Below are 19,402 nucleotides of genomic sequence, written 5' to 3'. Positions count from 1 at the left end.
CACACTTATCTATATATATAAGTACCGGACGTCTGTCTGTCTGTCTGTCTGTCTGTCTGTCTGACCGCGAACTACTCATTCGTTAGTGGACCGAATTTTTATCAAGGGTACATGAAATAGGGGTAGAATTTTCCGGGGAGTGCCATAAAGTGTATAGTTTTTCGTTACCGATTTTCTGGAAACCGATTTTTCTAATTTTTTTAATTTTTCGGGAAATAATCGACCGAATTTAAAAGAATTATATATGAAACAGAGGTAGAATTTTCCGGGGAGTGCTATAAAGTGTATAATTTTTCGTTACCGATCTTTTTGGAAATCGGTTACAAAATTTTTCCAATTTTTCGGAAATTAATTGACCGAATCTTAAAAAATTATATAATTTTTAATTTTTTTTCAATATTATTCTTTATCTATATGTATTTTATGTGTATACAGTCGGGTTTTATATTATAGTAGTTTTCATAACCGATTTTTATGAAACCGGTTTCCAAAAAATCGGTAACGAAAAACTATACACTTTATGGCACTCCCCGGGAAATTCTAATAATGATAATAATGTGTTTGATATACTTATAATACGAGCATCATTTTTTACCGTAGCTAAACAAATCTATATATATAAGTCACGTCTGTCTGTCTGTCTGTCTGTCTGTACGCGAACTACTCATTCGTTAGTGGACCGAATTTTTACCAAAATAATATGAAACAGGGGTAGAATTTCCCGGGGATAAAAATGTTGTGGCCATTTTTTTGCTACCGATTTTCTGGAAACCGATTTTTTTAATTCTTCTAATTTTTCGGGAAATAATTGACTGAATTTAAAAGAATTATATATGAAACAGGGGTAGAATTTTCCGGGGAGTGCTATAAAGTGTATAATTTTTCGTTACCGATCTTTTTGAAAGCCGGTTACAAAATTATTTCAATTTTTGGGGAAATAATTGACCGAATCTAAAAAAATTGTGTATGAAGTAGGGGTAGAATTTTCCGGGGATTGCCATAAAGTGTATAATTTTTCGTTACCGATTTTTAGGGAAATTGGTATCAGAAAATTTTCCAATTTTTCGGAAATTAATTGACCGAATCTCAAACAATTGTATATGAAATAGAGGTAGAATTTTCTGGGGAGTGATATAAAGTGTATTATTTTTGTTACCGATCTTTTTGGAAACCGGTTACAAAATTTTTCCAATTTCTCGGAAAATAATTGAATCTTAAAGAATTACATATGAAATAAAGGTAGAATTTCCCCGGGATTGCTATAAAATGTATAATTTTTCGTTACCGATTTTTTTGGAAACCGGTTACAAATTTTTTGAAATTTTTCGGGAATTAATTGACCAAATCTTAAAGAATTATATATGAAATAGCAGTCGTGTCAAAATTTTTTTAATTGTTGGAGGATAAGTTATTTTTTATTAATGGATAATTTTTCATTAATGAATTGATTTTCTTGAAACCGGTTACGAAGTTTTTCCAATTTTCCTAAAAAGGTTTTCGATTTTTGTTTAAAAAAATGTAGGTACGTGATTGTTCTAATTTCCTCAAATTTTGAGATATTAGCTAAATTTTTCTAGATAATTTTTCGTTACTTTCTTAAAAACAATGCCCAAATTTTTCTAATTTTTCGGGGATGGCGAAGATGTGTATAATTTTTCATAATCAATTTTTTGGAAACCGGTTTCAAAATTTTCTAATTTTTTTAGGATGGCTACGATGAGTTTATAGAAAAATTGCTAATAATAAAAAAGTTTCCGATTTTTGCTCCAATTTCCGTAAATTTTGAGATCAAGCTAAATTTTTTTTATGGATAATTTTTATAGATAATTTTTCGTTACCGATTTTTGTGAAAACCGGTTACAAAATTTTTCAAATTTCTCGGGAGTTAATTGATCGAATTTCAAAGAATTGTATATGAAATAAAGGTAGAATTTCCTGGGGTTTGCTATAAAGTGTATAATTTTTTGTTACCGATTTATTTGGGAACCGGTTACAAAATTTTTCCAATTTTTCGGGAATTAATTAACCAAATCTTAAAGAATTATATATGAAATAGGAGTCAAAATTTTTTTAATTTTTGGAGGATAAGTTTATTTTTTTATTAATGAATAATTTTTCATTAAGAATTGATTTTTTTGAAACCAGTGCCAAATTTTTCTAAGTTTTTGATGATTTCGAAAAAAGAAAATAAAATAGAAGAAAATAAAAGAGAGTTAATAATGGTGGATCAACGGAGGGTAAAAACGCGCGAGGCACGAGCAAAAATAAAATTTAAAGACTTTAATATAAGGAATTACATTTTTGAAATATTTGACAATATGCTAATCTGCATCTATTATATTATCTATTATTTTTTATTAAAAAAAAAAAATTCGAAGAGATGTAGGTTAGAGTTTGAGGAGAAAGAATATCAAAGGTGCTCCTAATTAATGAGTGAGTTTGGGGAAAGGGGAATAGATTTTGAGCCTGCGCGAAGCGCGGGCGAAAAATCTAGTTCTGAATAAGAAAATTTTTTGTTTTTGGGTTTCTGATACCTATAGAACTGCCATCAGAATTATTTACTCCGTTTGTCATTTACACCTTCTAGTGATCAGGATATAACATAGAAAAAAATAGCATTTTTCTTACTTAAAAAATAAAAATAAAATCTTAAAATAAGGTTAAATAAGAACATGCAAAGTTTAACAATATTCGCTTTCTTTGTTCCGCTATAAAAAATCCCTATGTATGAAAAATACTTATTTTTAAGACCTTTTAAACCAGAATACGCCCTTAATTTATTGTTTGTTATTAATATATTGTTATTAATTATATACATGTAAGTATTAAAAAGCATATGGTATAAAATAATTTCAATATTCAAATTATTGTAATAATAATAAAAAAATCAATTATTTACATTTTCTTCTGTGTGTGTATGCGTGATATTATTGACAATAGTTTCTTTGCACGTTTACATTTCTTTTACAGATTTTTTACACGCTTAATTTTCACAAGTGTGATGTCAAATACAGACAAGATTTTTGTTTATCTGTTATAAGCGTTATTTCGAATGCAAGATTTTAATAATCAAACGTTTTTAATAATCAAACATTTTCAAACTGCAAACGAGGGACAAGCAATATCATCTACACAGCATGTAGCCTTAAAATACTATGATCTTTTCTAGCAGCACTAGCGTCTAATTTGTCCGCCGACATTACGAATTTCTTCTGCAGCAACACATAAAATGTTGAACAGTTTCCTCGAATGGTTGTAACAACGTCTGTATGTCCTTGCATTATTAATTCGTTAAGGTATTGTTCACATTCTCATTCTAAAATAATAACCCTATTAAAAAATGTTTATTCTTCTTTAAAGAAAATGCTGTCTCAAATGTTATTCTTTCAAAAAATTTTGAAGAAAGAGACTTGGAAGAAAGAGTTATGTTTATATATAGAGACAGAAACTTATCTTAACTTTTAAAATATATTTTAAATTTCTTTAATGCATTTAATGCGCGTGTGAGTATGAAAATGCAATTTGTTTTTCTAAATATAATAAATATTATTTTTTAAAAGCTTAATGACAATAATAATCAACGGCGGGACGTTTGTGTGTGATAAAAAATTTACAACATAAAAATACACAAATATATATAATTAAATGTAAAATATGTCTGTTTAATTAATAATATTCACGATGTTTAGAAATACAATCTGGATTTTCATATTCACACGCGTGTGGCCGGGGCGTATTAAAAAAAGAGGTGTGGCCTCGGAGGGTTAATGATGCTTATTAAGAGCATGCAGACGTTGTTATAATCGTTCAAGAAAACTGTTCAATATTTTATGTGATTGTTGCAGAAGAAATTCGTAATGTCGGCAAATAAATTAGTGCTTCTAGAGAAAATCGTAGTATTTTAAGACTACATGCTGTGGATGATATTGCTGGTCACTCGTTTGCAGATTGAAAATGTTAAACGTTTGATTATCAAAATCTTGCATTTAAAGTCACGCTTATAACAGATTAAAAATCTTGTCTGTATTTGACATCACACTTGTGAAAGTTAAGCGTGTAAAAAATCTGCAAAAAAAATGTAAACGTGCAAAAAAACTTGTCAATAATATCACACACACACGCACACACAGTAGAAAATGTAAATAATTGATTTCTTTATTATTACAATAATTTGAATATTAAAATTATTTTGTACCATATGCTTCCTCACACTTATATGTATGTAATTAATAACAATACGTTAATGACAAATAATAAATTACAAGGGCGTATTCTGGTTTGAAAAATCTTAAGGACGTTCTCCGGAAAATCGATTTTCTCTAGATTTTTTTTAAAACTGTGAATATACATTAATTTAGGTGTGCTTTATGCGTGGTATAAATTTCAGAACCTTTTACGGTATTAAAAATCGAGATATTGAGCTTCAAAGTTTCAACTTTTAACACGGAATTCCTATTCCGAGCTATTGTAAAACAGACATTATTATGGCATGCCGTTTTACTTTTTAATAGCAAACATTTTTAATATACAAATAAAAACTAATTCTCCAATTTACAATAAAGAGAAAAATGGTTTAGAAACATTATTATTATGTCTAGGCATAAAAATAATTAATTAAAATTATGTCTAGACATAATTTTAATTCGTCAAAGTAAAATTTGATGAAAATTGGATGGCACACCGTTTTACTTTTTAATAGCATAAATAATATTGTACTCGATATAAAAGTTTCGAAAAATAATTGTCTAAGAAAAATTGCGATTTTTATTAATGAATTAAAATTATGTCCAGACATAATAAAAATTGGACGAATTAAAATTATGTCTACACATAATAAAAATTCGGAATTATTTTTATGTCAAGACATAATTTTAATTTATCTAATTTTTATTATGTCTAGACATAATTTTAATTTGTCCAATTTTTATTTTGTTCGACAATTATTATTAAATTTTAACATATAATTTTAATTCATCTAATTTTTATTATGTCTAGACATAATAAAAATTGGATGAATTAAAATTATGTCTAGACATAATAAAAATTGGATGAATTAAAATTATGTCTTGACATAAAAATAATTCCGCATTTTTGTTATGTGTACACATAATTTTAATTCATACAATTTTTATTATATCTAGACATAATAAAAATTGAATGAATTAAAATTATGCCGGGACATAAAAAGAATTTTTATTATGTCTAGACATAATTTTAATTCATCCAATTAAAATTATGTCATAACATAATAAAAATTGATAAGGCGAGCCGTTTTACTTTTTAATAACATAAAAAATATTCCATTCAATACAAAAGATAGAAAAATAATTGTCTTAAGAAAAATCGCGATTCTTATTAATGAATTAAAATTATGTCTAGACATAATAAAAATTGACGAATTAAAATTCGTCAAATTAAAATTTGATGAAAATTGGATGGCACACCGTTTTACTTTTCAATAGCGTAAATAATATTCTATTCGATATAAAAGTTTCAAAAAATAATTGTCTTAAGAAAAATTGCGACTCTTATTAATGAATTAAAATTATGTCTAGACAAAATAAAAATTAGATGAATTAAAATTATGTCTACACAATAAAAATTCGGAATTATTTTTATGTCAAGATATAATTTTAATTTACCCAATTTTCATTATGTCTAGACATAATTTTAATTCATCCAATTTTTATTATGTCTAGACATAATTTTAATTCATCCAATTTTTATTATGTCTAGACATAATTTTAATTCATGAATAAGAATTGCAATTTTTCTCAGACAATTATTTTTTGAAACGTTTATATCAAGTAAAATATTATTTATGCTATTGAAAAATAAAACAGCGTTTCACAGCGTTTTATAAAGAAATGTAGCATTATTCTTATGTGTAGACATAATTATAATGCATTTTTATTATGTCTTAACATAATATAATCTTTCACTTTGCAAAATTTTGAAAAATTGAATGCAATTTCATAGGAACACATTGAAAGTATGCATTATTTAAAATGTACAGAATAAATTGCATTTTTAAATTTTTTAATTTACATGCTGCCACAATTTAAGCGTGTCAATGTTTATTATGACATCAGTTATTTAAATTTAGAAGCATTTTATTTTTGCGTTGCATTATGAAAGTAAATCACTTTATAAAACCACTCTTAGTAAAAGAAAAAATTTATTCACATTATTTTTATAAAAGACTATTTCCGTATTACCCACTTTTCTTATTTAAAGCTTAAGAAGGTTTAGATAAAGAGTATTTCTTAAAAATATTATCATGTTGAGTCAATAATGCGGTAAACTAAATTTATGTTTCGACACAATAATTTACTGAATAAAAATTATGTTCAAATATAAAAAAAATTTAGAATTTGTATTACGCATCCTGACCTTATTTAATTTACTAAATTAAAATTATGCTCAAATACAACGCACAACGTGTATAAAAATAAAACCAGATTTTCATTATAGCAGGACATAATTTTTAATCCTACAATTATTATTATGTCAAGATATAATTAAAATTCAGAATTAAAATTATGTCAAGGCATAATTTTAATTCAACGAGTAAAAATTTTATCTAAATACATAAATGTTTAGATGATCAAACTTTGAATTTTAATTATACCCACATAATTTTAATTCATCCAATTTTTGTTAGACAGAATAAAAATTGTATGAATTAAAATTATGTGTACACATAATAAAAATGCGGAATTATAATAAAAATTGGCTGAATTAAAATTATGTGTAGACATAATAAAAATTGTATGAATTAAAATTATGTGTACACATAATAAAAATGCGGATTTATTTTTATGTCAGACGTAATTTTAATTCATCCAATTTTTATTATGTCTAGACATAATTTTAATTCATTAATAAGAATCGCAATTTTTCTGAAGACAATTATTTTTTGAAACTTTTATATTGAGTATAATTTTATTTATGCTATTAAAAAGTAAAACGGCATGCCATACATTATAATGAATTGTGAAAAATGTTTTCTCTAAATGTTTTTGAAAAACTAGTATATGATCCATAAAAATAGAAATAATATGCGATAAGTGTCAATACCCTTGCGGCACGCGTTTTTGAGAAATACTTGTGTAAAGTACGCGATTTGATGAATTTTTCGCTCGGTTCAGAAATGACAGAAGAGGAGAGGCGTCAGTTTATTACTTGGCAACGCCGCACGAGTTCTCACGCGTGAAGTTAACTTCTTATTTTTTACCTGTTATATGTAATATTTTGTATATAAACAATGAAGGGTCAAAGCATATAGTGCGGTCACAATTTCAAATGGTCGGAAACCAACATCATCCATAAAGAAAAAAATATTAAAAAAAGAAAGATTGCTGAAATGTTTTTAATTAAAAAACATACGAAGACGATAAATTTAAAGAAGGATACAGAAAACTTAAATCCGATTTATGACAAAGTAATTTTATCGGTGTAAATATCATGCGAACCATATTTGTTTATTCGAACAATCTACGATGTGTCAGATACCGAAAACAGTCAGTATACCTCTCAACTACGACATGTGAACACGCGTTAGTCGTCGCTCCACGATAATGTTCTGCTCCGTAGAAAATTTCAATACTGACAACGCTTCATCGCAGTGGTCACTCTTTTATATTTTTAATGCGTTCTCCACTGTCACCGACTTACACGTGTGAGTTATTTTCTGCTCGCCTTTAACTGCATACATTTTTACATTGCTCACTGAACATTGTTTCCAGCGATCAGTTGATTATTTCGGGCAAAATTTTCGAGAATGCCGACGTTTAAGTTTGTGACAAGGAATAGTTACCATGTATCGCTGTATCTATAATATGTTCTCCTGACTATTAATTTTATCCTGACCGAATTATTGTTATACCGGATTGCGTTTTTTTATTTAGATTGCTTGATAAGGACCCGATCCGAGGGGTCGAAACGTAGCAGCGTTTCAATTTATATTGCCATTAGAAGTCGAAACTAATAAACGTTTCTTGTTAATTATTGTTGGCGGAACAAACCATTCTATAAATGATTCTAGCTGTTCTAAATATCAGAAATGTAAAAACCAAAAACTTTCTTATTCAAAATAAGTGATGGCTATCGTCTGAACTAGAATAAACATTGTTTATTAGTTTTTTTTTTTAAATAAAATACTAATAAAATTTTGAAAAAAGTTATAATATTTTTAATAAAAAAGCCGCTTTTACACACACAGAATAGAAATGTTGATTTAATTCTAGTTCAGACAATAGCCACACTTCTGCAGAATAAGAAAATTTTAGCTTTTTGTGTTTCAGATACCTAGAACAGCTAGAATTATTTACACCGTCTGTCATTTATAGTGACCAGGATATAACAGAAAAGAAGAGCATTTTTGTTAAATAAATAAAATTTTAAAATAAGGTGAAGAGAACATGCAAAGTTTAACGTTATTTACTTTCTTTGTTTCCCTACAAAAAATTTCTGAAAAATATCTATTTTAAAGATATTTTAAATCAGAATACCCCCGTTAATAATTGTTTACATTCTCTTCCTGACGGAAGAGATTTTATCACCTCTCAATATAAATATAAAATTTATCTTGTCATGGTTTCATTTGATTACTCCGGCGTTTTTATATTTGTGATTCAATTAGATTATTGTTTATTTTGTTTATATTATTAGGAAATTGTTTAATGTTTTAGTATGTTAACTTAAACATTATTATGTTTTAATATTTGAACGGGGATAGTTTCGCCCCGGAGGCAAGATTTGCGATACTCGAAGGACCAGAGGGGGGTTGTCGATTTCCCCTCACGACTATCAAATGTTTAACGCGAAAGCAGAAACGCATGCAACGAAATATTAAGCGAAGCGACTCACCGTGTCGGCCGTCGTCCCCGTGATTCCGCCAATCCTCGTCCTGTCCCCTGAACTTGGCCGCTCCGTGGGTCTCGTTCGGCATGCGATGGCAAAACTCGTGCAAGCAAGCAAAACGGTGGAGAGCAAGCGATAGAGCAGGCAGGAAAAAGCAGTAGGAGACGTGCGCACTCCCGGTTAAGCAAGGCGGCAAAGGCGATTCCGTGATGCGTTTTGCCCGGCGAACGTGTGCCGTAAGACGGCTCTTAGACTATGTGTGTGTGTGTGTGTGTGCCGCACGGCGGCTTGACGATAAGTTCTGATGAGAGGTGTGTCCTCTCCGACTATTTGACGATGAGTGTCTTCTCCCCGCGGTCCTGGAACATGTCGCTGCGGGCGAGTAGTTGTTCCCTTTCCGGGGGAGGGGTGGATACCGTCGGCGGATGGGCGATGGCAGCACCGACAGGTGAGTCGCATGATTTGGCTGATCGCGATCCGCCGACGTTTCGCGCGAGAATTACAAACGACTTATGCAACTAAGTATAAACGATACATGAATACATGAACATGAAGTAACTATATTATTTACAAGGCGATACGCCGAACATACCGCCTACCCAAATACGACGTATTTTCTACGCTTGAATAGGTTCCTCTGGCGAAGTGTCCATCGGCAGTGGGCCCAACTTCACCAGAGGACGGGCAAGTACGCCATCCGTCGTCCGTACCGTAGCGACCCGAGCGACGCCGTCACGGCCCGGGCGCAGTTCCACGATTTGCCCTCGCCTCCATTGCAAGGGAGGGGCGTTTTCGCCCTTTACCAGGACCAGTGTGTCCTTTTTTACCGTAGGTGCCGATTGCAACCACTTCGGTCGTTGTTGGAGGGTGTGCAGGTATTTGTCATACCACCTCTTCCAGAACTGCTGGTGCATATGTTGCACCATTTGCCACCGATCGAGTCTGTCTATCGGCATCGGGTTCAGGTCAGGGTGTGGAACCGCCACGAGAGGCTCCAGGGTGAGGAAACGTCCCGGGGAGAGCACCCCGAGGTCGCTGGGATCTGAACTGGTGGGACAGAGGGGTCTGGAGTTCAGAATAGCTTCTACTAGGATCCAGAAGTTTTGTAACAAGATGTAATGTGACGCTCGACGTCCCGGATGCAAATATAGGCGGTGGGTGCGCTCTACTATGAGTTCCGTGAGTCGATGTCGGTTAAACAGCAATGCCGGGTGTTTAGCCTCGTATGGGATGGCGGAATGAGTCAGCCTGCCGCCCACCCTGAGGACTCCGCGAGCATCCAAGAAGGGGGGGAGTTTTCGCAGAGGTCTGGAACAACTCTGATTGCGTCTTAAGCTACTGATATCCTCTGCGAAACAACGAGATTGTCCAAATTTAACGAGGTATAACAAGGTCGACTGAAGTTCGATTTGATCCACGGCGAGGGTGAGCACATTTGATCCAGCTCTATTAATGAATCGGAGACAATATGCGAACATGAGTGGGGTTAAGAGCCCCCCTGGATCAAGGATGCGAGTTTGCTTAGGACCTCCGAATGAGGTCCGGCCGCTTGGCGACCCCCGACGAGCCCTCCGTGATAGCGGGAGGAACATGGCGATACGCCAAGGCGGCGGTAAGGTCCTACCGTTCGGCGACACCCGAGTAGTGATACGCCGAGACGGCGGTGTCCAAGGGCACCGCAAGTGCAGGCGACTCGACGGCGCGCGATGACGAGATGAGTGTATAGGGACTCGACCTCGTCCAAACAATGCTATGGATGCGCGAATATCTTCGCCGCGACGTGCCCGTGCGACGCGCGGACGAGAGAGACCACGCGCGCGGTTATCCCCGACGCGACGTGCCCATGCGACGCGCGGACGAGAGACCTCCCGCTTGAGTTTGTGACCCCCGAGCGCGTGTGACTCGGCGGTGCATGATGACGAGATGAGCGTGTAAGGACTCGACCTCGTCCAAACAAAACGACAATTACGCGGATGTCTTCGCCGCGACGTGCCCATGCGACGCCCGGGCGAGAGACATCCCGTGTGGTGAAGCGAAACGACGATTACGCGGATGTCTTCGCCGCGACGTGCCCATGCAGCGCCCGGACGAGAAACATCCCGCGTGGTGAAGCAAAACAACGATTGCGCGGATACCTTCGCCGCGACGTGCCCATGCGACGCCTGGACGAGAGACATCACGCGCGCGGTTGTCCTCGCCGCGACGCGCCCATGCGGCGTGCGGACGAGCGACCTCCCGCTTGAGTTTGTGACCCCCGAGTGTGTGGGGATCCCGTTTAACTGCCAACATCGACTGGGAGATGCATCTAAAGAATCGAGAGTTAGAAACGAATGTGTAGATTGAAATGCTTGCATCGACACTGAGCCAACCAGAACCCAGCCGAAAATGGAATTAAAGGCGTCTGGTTCACCTTTCCTTCCTACACGACGACCGTCCCGAATCAACGAGGCAAAGATATCTGCGCCGATTAAGATGTCGACGGGACCAGGTCGGTGATACTGCGGATCCGCGAGCTTTAATCCCTCTATGTGTTTCCACGCTCTTTGTTCGACTTGTCTACTAGGTAATTGGGCGGAGATGCGTGGGAGAATCGTAGCCTCTATCGGAACGCGAGTATTGCCATTACCCTGTACTTGAATCACGAGTGAGGTGCTACCTCGAGTGGCAGCCGCTTTAGTATCATTTACCGCTAGGACTACAGTACTACACTTGGTTCGTCTGAAACCACCCCTTTGCATGCAATTTTCCGAAATGAAATTTAATTGACTGGCACTATCCAAAAGAATGCGAACGGGGAAGGGATTTCCGTGAACGTCGAGAGCTTCGGCCTGCACCGTTGACAATAATACTGTCGAACTCGATTTCGCGACGCTAGCCATGGTGACGAGGGGTTCATTATTTTGTGGCGACGAACTCTCGTCGACGGCCGATTCGGAGGGGGCTCCGGTATCCGCCGGGGTGTCCGCTGGACCCGAATTCCGTTCAAAATGCAATAGGGTATGATGCCTAGTCTGGCACGACCGGCACGTCCCCGTCGATGTGCAGTTGTTAGTGCCATGACCCGCGCGAAGGCAATTGAAACACAAATTCGCGGTTTTGGCCGTTGAATACCTTTCCCGAGGGGATAGTTTCAAGAATCGAGGGCACTTGAACACGAGATGTTGCTCTTCGCACACCGGACACTCGGCAGTCTGAGTAGCAAGCGACGAGGCCGATGCGGAATTTTTTACCGAAGACGACTGTGACTCGATCGACATCCTCGTGGGGCCCGATACGGACGCGAGAACCCGACAGTGATCCGATAGGAACTTCGTGAGTTGCGCGTACTTTGGTATCTCCTCTGCTCGGTGTTCGGATTTGAATTTCTCGCGAAGTGAACGAGGTAGTTTTTCTAGCAAGAATTTGAAGAGTAAATAGTCCCAAGAGTCCGTGGGGAACCCTAACAAGTTCAATGCTCGCGTATTTTCGGTAAATGTGTCCAACAACGTGCGGAGAGGGGCGACTGACTCCAATTTTAACGGCTTGGCGTTTAGCATTAAGTCCACGTGGTAATCCGCTAAGTTCCGCTTATTCTGATATCGCGAAATCAGGGCGTCGTAGGCTATCGCGTAGTTGTCGGCGGAGAGGGGGAGGTTCTTCGTTGAGCGCTTTTCCTTTCAATGAGGCTACCAGATATTGGTACTTCTCCATGGAGGAGATGCTCCGATTCTCGTGAATAGAAACGTTGAACAACGCGATGAACGAAGGCCAAAGCGCGAGATCTCCCGAGAATTCCGGAAGAGAGATTTTGGGCAGTCGGATAGACGACGTTTGGACCGGGGCCTGAGCGGCCGCGGCGGCCGCTCGGTCGGCGCCCACAAATTTCTCATAACGCCCGATTACTCCGAAGCGTATCGTATCGAATTCTTTACGGATTGCGTCTTCCGCGGTAAACTCCTCGTCTGAGGCGTCTTGGATTATTTTGAGGTGAGCCGCCTCAAAATCCTTAATCAGTCCAGCCACGGTAGGGTATCTAACTAGGAAATTTGGCCTCTGTGCCTCATTGTCCACGGCGAGCATCGACAGCTCATGGATCTCCCTCATCCGCTGTATACACAGCTCGCGTTTAGTTATGTGACCTCGGCCCATGATGATCGGAATACGACGTTAAATCAACCAAACAAGTGGAACACGCGCGCAGGATTGGGGGTTCACGTGAACTCAAAGCAACGACAACTCAACTCAGCACGAAATGTCGACAAACACTAGAGAACAAAAAGCCTCGACTTGGAATGCCAGAAAAACAACACAACTGTTCCGCTCGCCAAGGTGACAAATAACGGATGGCTCGATTCGGATTCCTACGCGAAGGCACGATATTCCCGATAGAATGTTTTTCAAACACGATATAATAGCGCAATCAAAATGACAAGTTTGTTAATCGCAAGAGCCAATGGCGAACGCAAGAAAAGGGTGTCAAATGCAGTGTAGAGCTAGCAAGGAAGAGGGTTGCAAGGGATGTACAAAAATAAGGAAATAGTTGTATCAGCGATCAAAATTATCAATTAGCTTGGCACAGGTGCCCGGTTGCGACGAGAAATGCACTCAGGTATTTGTTCAGATTAAGTTTTCAGCAATACATGTTGCGCGCGGAGCTACGACACGAGCAGCGTATACGACATGAGCAGTATACACATGACACGAGCAATAATCCACGACATGAGCATCAATTACGCTAACTTCTTTTGCAATTGTGATTATAATTGTAGTTATACTCTTTAATAAGATTACCTTGAGTGCTACAATATATTCTATACCGGGGACCAGTGCCGACGAACAGTATATTCGATCGGTGGCAATTATGTTTGCGAGAATTCCAACGATCGGAATAATAGTTTCAGTATGTATTTTCAATATGTATTTCGAGTCTGGCCGAAACACACCCAGCAACAACGAAAATAATGTAGCGCGTTATTATGGAACGCGAGCTTATGTAGAAAAAATGTGTATATACGCTGCCGGCCCGTGACCGAGCGTCAAGGCCGTCGACGGCGCGGCGAAAACGTATGGTCTGCCCGAGAATATTCGAGATCTGAATATTTCGGTCTCTATGTTAACAATGACGGGCTTTAACTAATTACCGCGTCAATTGCGCCATTTACGATTAGTACAAATAACGGCGATGGAACGTGTTACAACGAGCGAGAGAATTGCGAGCGAGAGATATCGCGCGAGATCGTGGATTCACGCGAGTATTCTCGTCGCGAATTGATTAGATTATTAACACGCCACGCGTTATTGCAATTCGCGTTAATGCGAATTAACAGCGACGGAACGTGTTACGACGAGCGAGAAGTTCACGCGAGTATTCTCGCTGCGAATTAAGAATTGCGAACGAGAGATATCGCGCGAGACTAAAGATTATTAACACGCCGCGTGTTATTGCGTCTCGCGACTATAAGAACGAACAATTAAGCGTATTCACGACAAAGGCGGATAACAGCAATGGCATGGTTACGACAGCGAGAAGTTCACGCGAGTATTCTCGTCGCGAATTAAGAATTGCGAACGAAAGATATCGCGAGAGGCTACCACGCGCCACGTGTTATCGCGATGCGCGATTACAAGAATGTGCGAAAATTAACAAGTTAAGGAATAATGCGACGTGAGCGAAAGGTCGGCGGTAATTTTCTAACGCGAAATCCGGCTCGAAGGACCAATGAACGGGGATAGTTTCGCCCCGGAGGCAAGATTTGCGATACTCGAAGGACCAGAGGGGGGTTGTCGATTTCCCCTCACGACTATCAAATGTTTAACGCGAAAGCAGAAACGCATGCAACGAAATATTAAGCGAAGCGACTCACCGTGTCGGCCGTCGTCCCCGTGATTCCGCCAATCCTCGTCCTGTCCCCTGAACTTGGCCGCTCCGTGGGTCTCGTTTGGCATGCGATGGCAAAACTCGTGCAAGCAAGCAAAACGGTGGAGAGCAAGCGATAGAGCAGGCAGGAAAAAGCAGTAGGAGACGTGCGCACTCCCGGTTGAGCAAGGCGGCAAAGGCGATTCCGTGATGCGTTTTGCCCGGCGAACGTGTGCCGTAAGACGGCTCTTAGACTATGTGTGTGTGTGTGTGTGCCGCACGGCGGCTTGACGATAAGTTCTGATGAGAGGTGTGTCCTCTCCGACTATTTGACGATGAGTGTCTTCTCCCCGCGGTCCTGGAACATGTCGCTGCGGGCGAGTAGTTGTTCCCTTTCCGGGGGAGGGGTGGATACCGTCGGCGGATGGGCGATGGCAGCACCGACAGGTGAGTCGCATGATTTGGCTGATCGCGATCCGCCGACGTTTCGCGCGAGAATTACAAACGACTTATGCAACTAAGTATAAACGATACATGAATACATGAACATGAAGTAACTATACTATTTACAAGGCGATACGCCGAACAATATTTATCTTCTTCTTTTATATTCATAGTAATCCGTTCCGAAGAAAACTAATTATAATAAGTACAGTCGAAATGTTACCCATGTGTATTGTTTATTCAATAAAGTGTTTTTATTTTTATCCAATATCCTTTTGTTGTTGCTTGTAATTTAGCCGTAATTTGGCCAATTAAACATGCTTAGGTAAAATACATTTAATAAGAGTAAAAGAACATTATAAACTACAATTATTTCTCATATTACATATTAATAATATAATTATTGGTATGCATTTAAATATTACATGTAAATATTATTATGCTAAAGAAAAGGTTTTCAATGTAAGACTTTTTTAGATAAAAAAGCATATGTATAGAACCGTGATTTTTATACATTACATTATTTGCGAATTTTAATTTTTAAGTTTATAAATATTTATTTAATTAATTATATTTGCAATCTTTATATATTTATAAATTTCTAATGTATATACACATATATATATTTATTTATAAATATAAAAATTAAAATTTGTAAATATAAACGCAAATGTAACGTATATAGCGCATCGTCAATTTGCCAACTCGAGACTCGGCACTCGGCGAGACACGAGACGCGAAACCCGAAATGCGTGGCATCGTGGTATAGCCGCCGCGTGCTAACGGCAACGCCGCGCCGGCAACGTCACAGCTCAAGAGAGAAGGAGACAGCAGATCGTATGTCTGTCCTTCTCTCTCCGCTCGAAGCTTGCCGAGTGCCAACTGCCGAGCGTACACGGACAGAAGAGGGGCTTGCGCGACCAGCATATCCCCTCTATCTGAGTAGTTCGGACACGAACCATAGCACGGACACGAACCATGTGTGTACCGTTACTGAGCGTAACGACGTAGTTGACGTCCACTTTCTCAGGCGGCACGTCAGTATACGTCCGCTGGAACGGAATGATCCCGGTGGCCGCTCTCAGGTTTCTCTCTGATATCAATAATCCACTTGGGGGGGCTAACTTTGTTGAGGTTTAACTATAATAGTAATCTGTTTTTGTTCGATCGCTGCGCCATCTCTCGCTGCACGCAATACTGCTTATCCTATCAACCTGCATGTGCTTTTACACAAAATAGTAGTGAAGGGTCAAACTTTTTTGTTACGTTATTAATCTTAGTTTTTTATGTGTGGTATTCTTTGTTCACATTATACGAATGGCGCGTGTATCTTATTTTGTACATACAAACTGTACAACTCCTGTATTAAGCAAACGTTTATAGTAGGTGACAGCTCAAAAATTATTTTTTTAATTTTTTTCGATTATTGTCTTGACATCAACACTCGCGCGATGTGTTTTCGTGCGTATTTCAATTCTACATAAACATTTTTAAGTTCTGTGGAGTCTACTCAAAGTTAGACCTTTCCCTGCAATTGTCAGTAATTAGGATCCCCTTTAAGACCTAAGAAATTTAGTTTATTATCCCTTACTTCAAAAGTAAATTGTAATCCCGGGTGAAATAAATTAAAACAAAGGAAAGTGAAATTTTACAATATTTTCGATAAACAAATTTAGAAAATTTTTTATAATTTAAAATAAGTTTTGCTCTTGTAATGAACATATTTATATACGTTGACATTTTTGCAATAAAAGCCGCGTGATGTCATGAGCACATTTCCGTTTACTTACGGAGCATTACATTATATTCATGTATGATGCGTGTGAGTAGAGAGAGGTATATGCGTGTCGAGAGGCTGTGTTTTCCATAACGAGGTAATTGTGTGAATAGAGACTCCAAGGTGAAACAGGTATGACTCTAAATAGGTTATGCAATTCTTTCTTCTGAGTCATGTCAAATCTTTTGACAAGTGCGTGATGTTGTTGAAAAAAATTTTATCGCCTTACAACATGCAAATTGCCTCATCTTTCTCGCGTATTGTCCGCTGCTACAAAGGAGGGAAAATTGGTCATAGGAATGGTAATATGTCGGATAATAAAAAATATATTTAAAAAAAACCGTTTTAAGCATCTAAAATATGCTTTATAAAGTGAAAAAATGACTTTTTTCCACAAATTTTCAGATATTGAAATCATTTATCATTTAGGTATATGTATAATGGCGAAGTAGAATAAATTTAACTTAATAAAAGATTGTTTATATTGTATTTTTGTTTTTATATTTATTAATTAGTAGGGGAGACCGGGGCGAAGTCGGCCCAATTTTTTTGGTGCCGATTTTTAACAACAAAATAAATAATTTTAGTGAAATATAGTATACCATTGTAAAGAGTGAACCCTTGGCTACAAAATTTATAGGCATTTTTGTTCTACGTCGCTTTGTTCAACCGGTATAGAGTAAAAACTACAAAGGTGCAAAAATCGAAAAGTCAAAATTCCCGGGGCGGAGTCGTGTCTTCATTCTCGGACTGGATTTTAAATAAAGATACATAATTTTAATCATAAAAAATAATAGAATACACTTTATTCATTGTTTTTTAGTAGAAAAATGGAAAGCGGAAAATAATTTCAAGAAAATCAATTTTCTTTTTCGTTAACAGTTAAGAGTTAAAGCATGTACAAACAGAGTCTGACGAGCGCAGGCACACTCGTGTGCCTTACGCCTGCAGGAAATGCACTGTTTTTCATCGGCTCTGTTTTCTATTATCTCCGAGCATACGCAGCACATTTAGCTTTCTTAATTTCGTTTTGGCTTGGTCACGACTTCGTCCCGTACACAAGTTTTAGGTTTGGTCGTTTATAAAATAATAGAAATCAATGAAAATAAAAAAACTAAACTGGATTCGTGGTCAGCATGCGTTACTCTTTAGAATCACTTACTTTGAGATTCGGAGAGACAATAATACTTAAGATATTACAAACTTTCGATGCGGAAGAAATTTTACTTTCGACCTGCGAAAACACGTTTGCTTCGATAAGAATCACAACATGGCACGTAACCTCACTAAACTCCGTTGGTCACATGGGCACCATAAACCGCGTTTACAGTATTAATGACGAGTACACGCAACATACAGATTTCGAAATAATTGCAAAAACGACTCCGCCTCGGGGCCGACTTTGCCCCGGTCTTCCCTACTATTGCATTTTTAAGAAACACAAAAAAATTTTTTTAAATTAACTAAAAAAACACATACATATGACATACGATAGGAATCGGCACATCGGTAGCTAATGCCAAAACAAACAAACATATGCTAGCTGTTTACATGTATAATTTTACAGTCACCGATATCTGTTGTTTATTTATTACCGACGTGTCCTTTTTTATTTAATACATATATCGAATTATAATGATTACGGAATTAAGATCGAGGAGTTATTCTCGTGCGGTGAAAGAGAAAAGAAGCTGAGATCAACGTGCACTGCGCGAATTAGTTGTGCGAATCTTCTCAAATTCGAGACTCATTTATTATATTATAATTATGCTATATTAATAAATACTTTGACACTACACAATATAAAAAAAGATAACCGCTTTTCGGTTCGTATCAGTGCGCGTTGCGCGGCGCACCGTTTGAGAATTACTGATATAGTCAATTTCTTTATCAGTCGAAACAAAAAGATATATATTTTCATTTTAATTATCCTGTTTATAAGGAAAAACTAATCGTGAACTTAAATCAAGAAACGACGTAAAATGTGAAAAATAGGTGAAATATGTCAATATTATGCACATATGGGTAAAATATGAAAAATATGCATTCCTGGATGAAATAAGCAAAAATATGCTGTAACATATAGAGCTTAAATTATAGCATAGTTTTTTTCTGAAACATATCTAGTTAATTTCTTTATTAGTCAAATAAAAAAATATATGCTCTAGTATATTTCGGTTGCCCTAATAATATTATAGTACTTCATATTGATAATTTGGAATAAAAAGAAGATGTATAATAACAAGGTTGTTATTATATATATATTGCTTAAATTACGACAGAATAAAAAAAGGTTTACGGTAAAAAATTTTTTATATAAAAACATATATAATTATATACAAAATGTGTCTTTTTTCTTTCTTTTGTATAATCTCAGTTCGTATAATTAGGAAGAATAATATAAATTATTAAAAGAATAATTTTTGCATTGTTTTTATATAAGAAGTAAAAAGTTTGAGAAAATGAGAAAAAAACACTAA

General features: G+C 36.7%; 1 protein-coding gene and 1 long non-coding RNA gene across 15 annotated transcripts in view; one reads left to right on the top strand and one right to left on the bottom strand.

Moving 5' to 3' along the window:
- Window positions 1–19,310, bottom strand: part of LOC139821322 (uncharacterized) — a 60,973-nt gene extending 41,663 nt beyond the window's left edge. For 3 of the 4 annotated variants that reach the window (XR_011734238.1, XR_011734240.1, XR_011734239.1), the window contains exon 1: window positions 8,872–19,310. This is a non-coding gene — a long non-coding RNA (uncharacterized lncRNA). The remainder of the gene's footprint in view (window positions 1–8,871) is intronic. The other variant, XR_011734242.1, reaches the window with a different exon arrangement.
- Window positions 1–19,402, top strand: part of Mocs2b (Molybdenum cofactor synthesis 2B) — a 59,219-nt gene that overhangs the window by 16,192 nt on the left and 23,625 nt on the right. The gene's annotated exons all lie outside the window — the stretch shown is intronic.

The sequence above is a fragment of the Temnothorax longispinosus genome, chromosome 11, assembly GCF_030848805.1.
Source record: "Temnothorax longispinosus isolate EJ_2023e chromosome 11, Tlon_JGU_v1, whole genome shotgun sequence".
NCBI lineage: Eukaryota > Metazoa > Arthropoda > Insecta > Hymenoptera > Formicidae > Temnothorax > Temnothorax longispinosus.
This window is presented reverse-complemented; position numbering and strand designations above follow the sequence as displayed.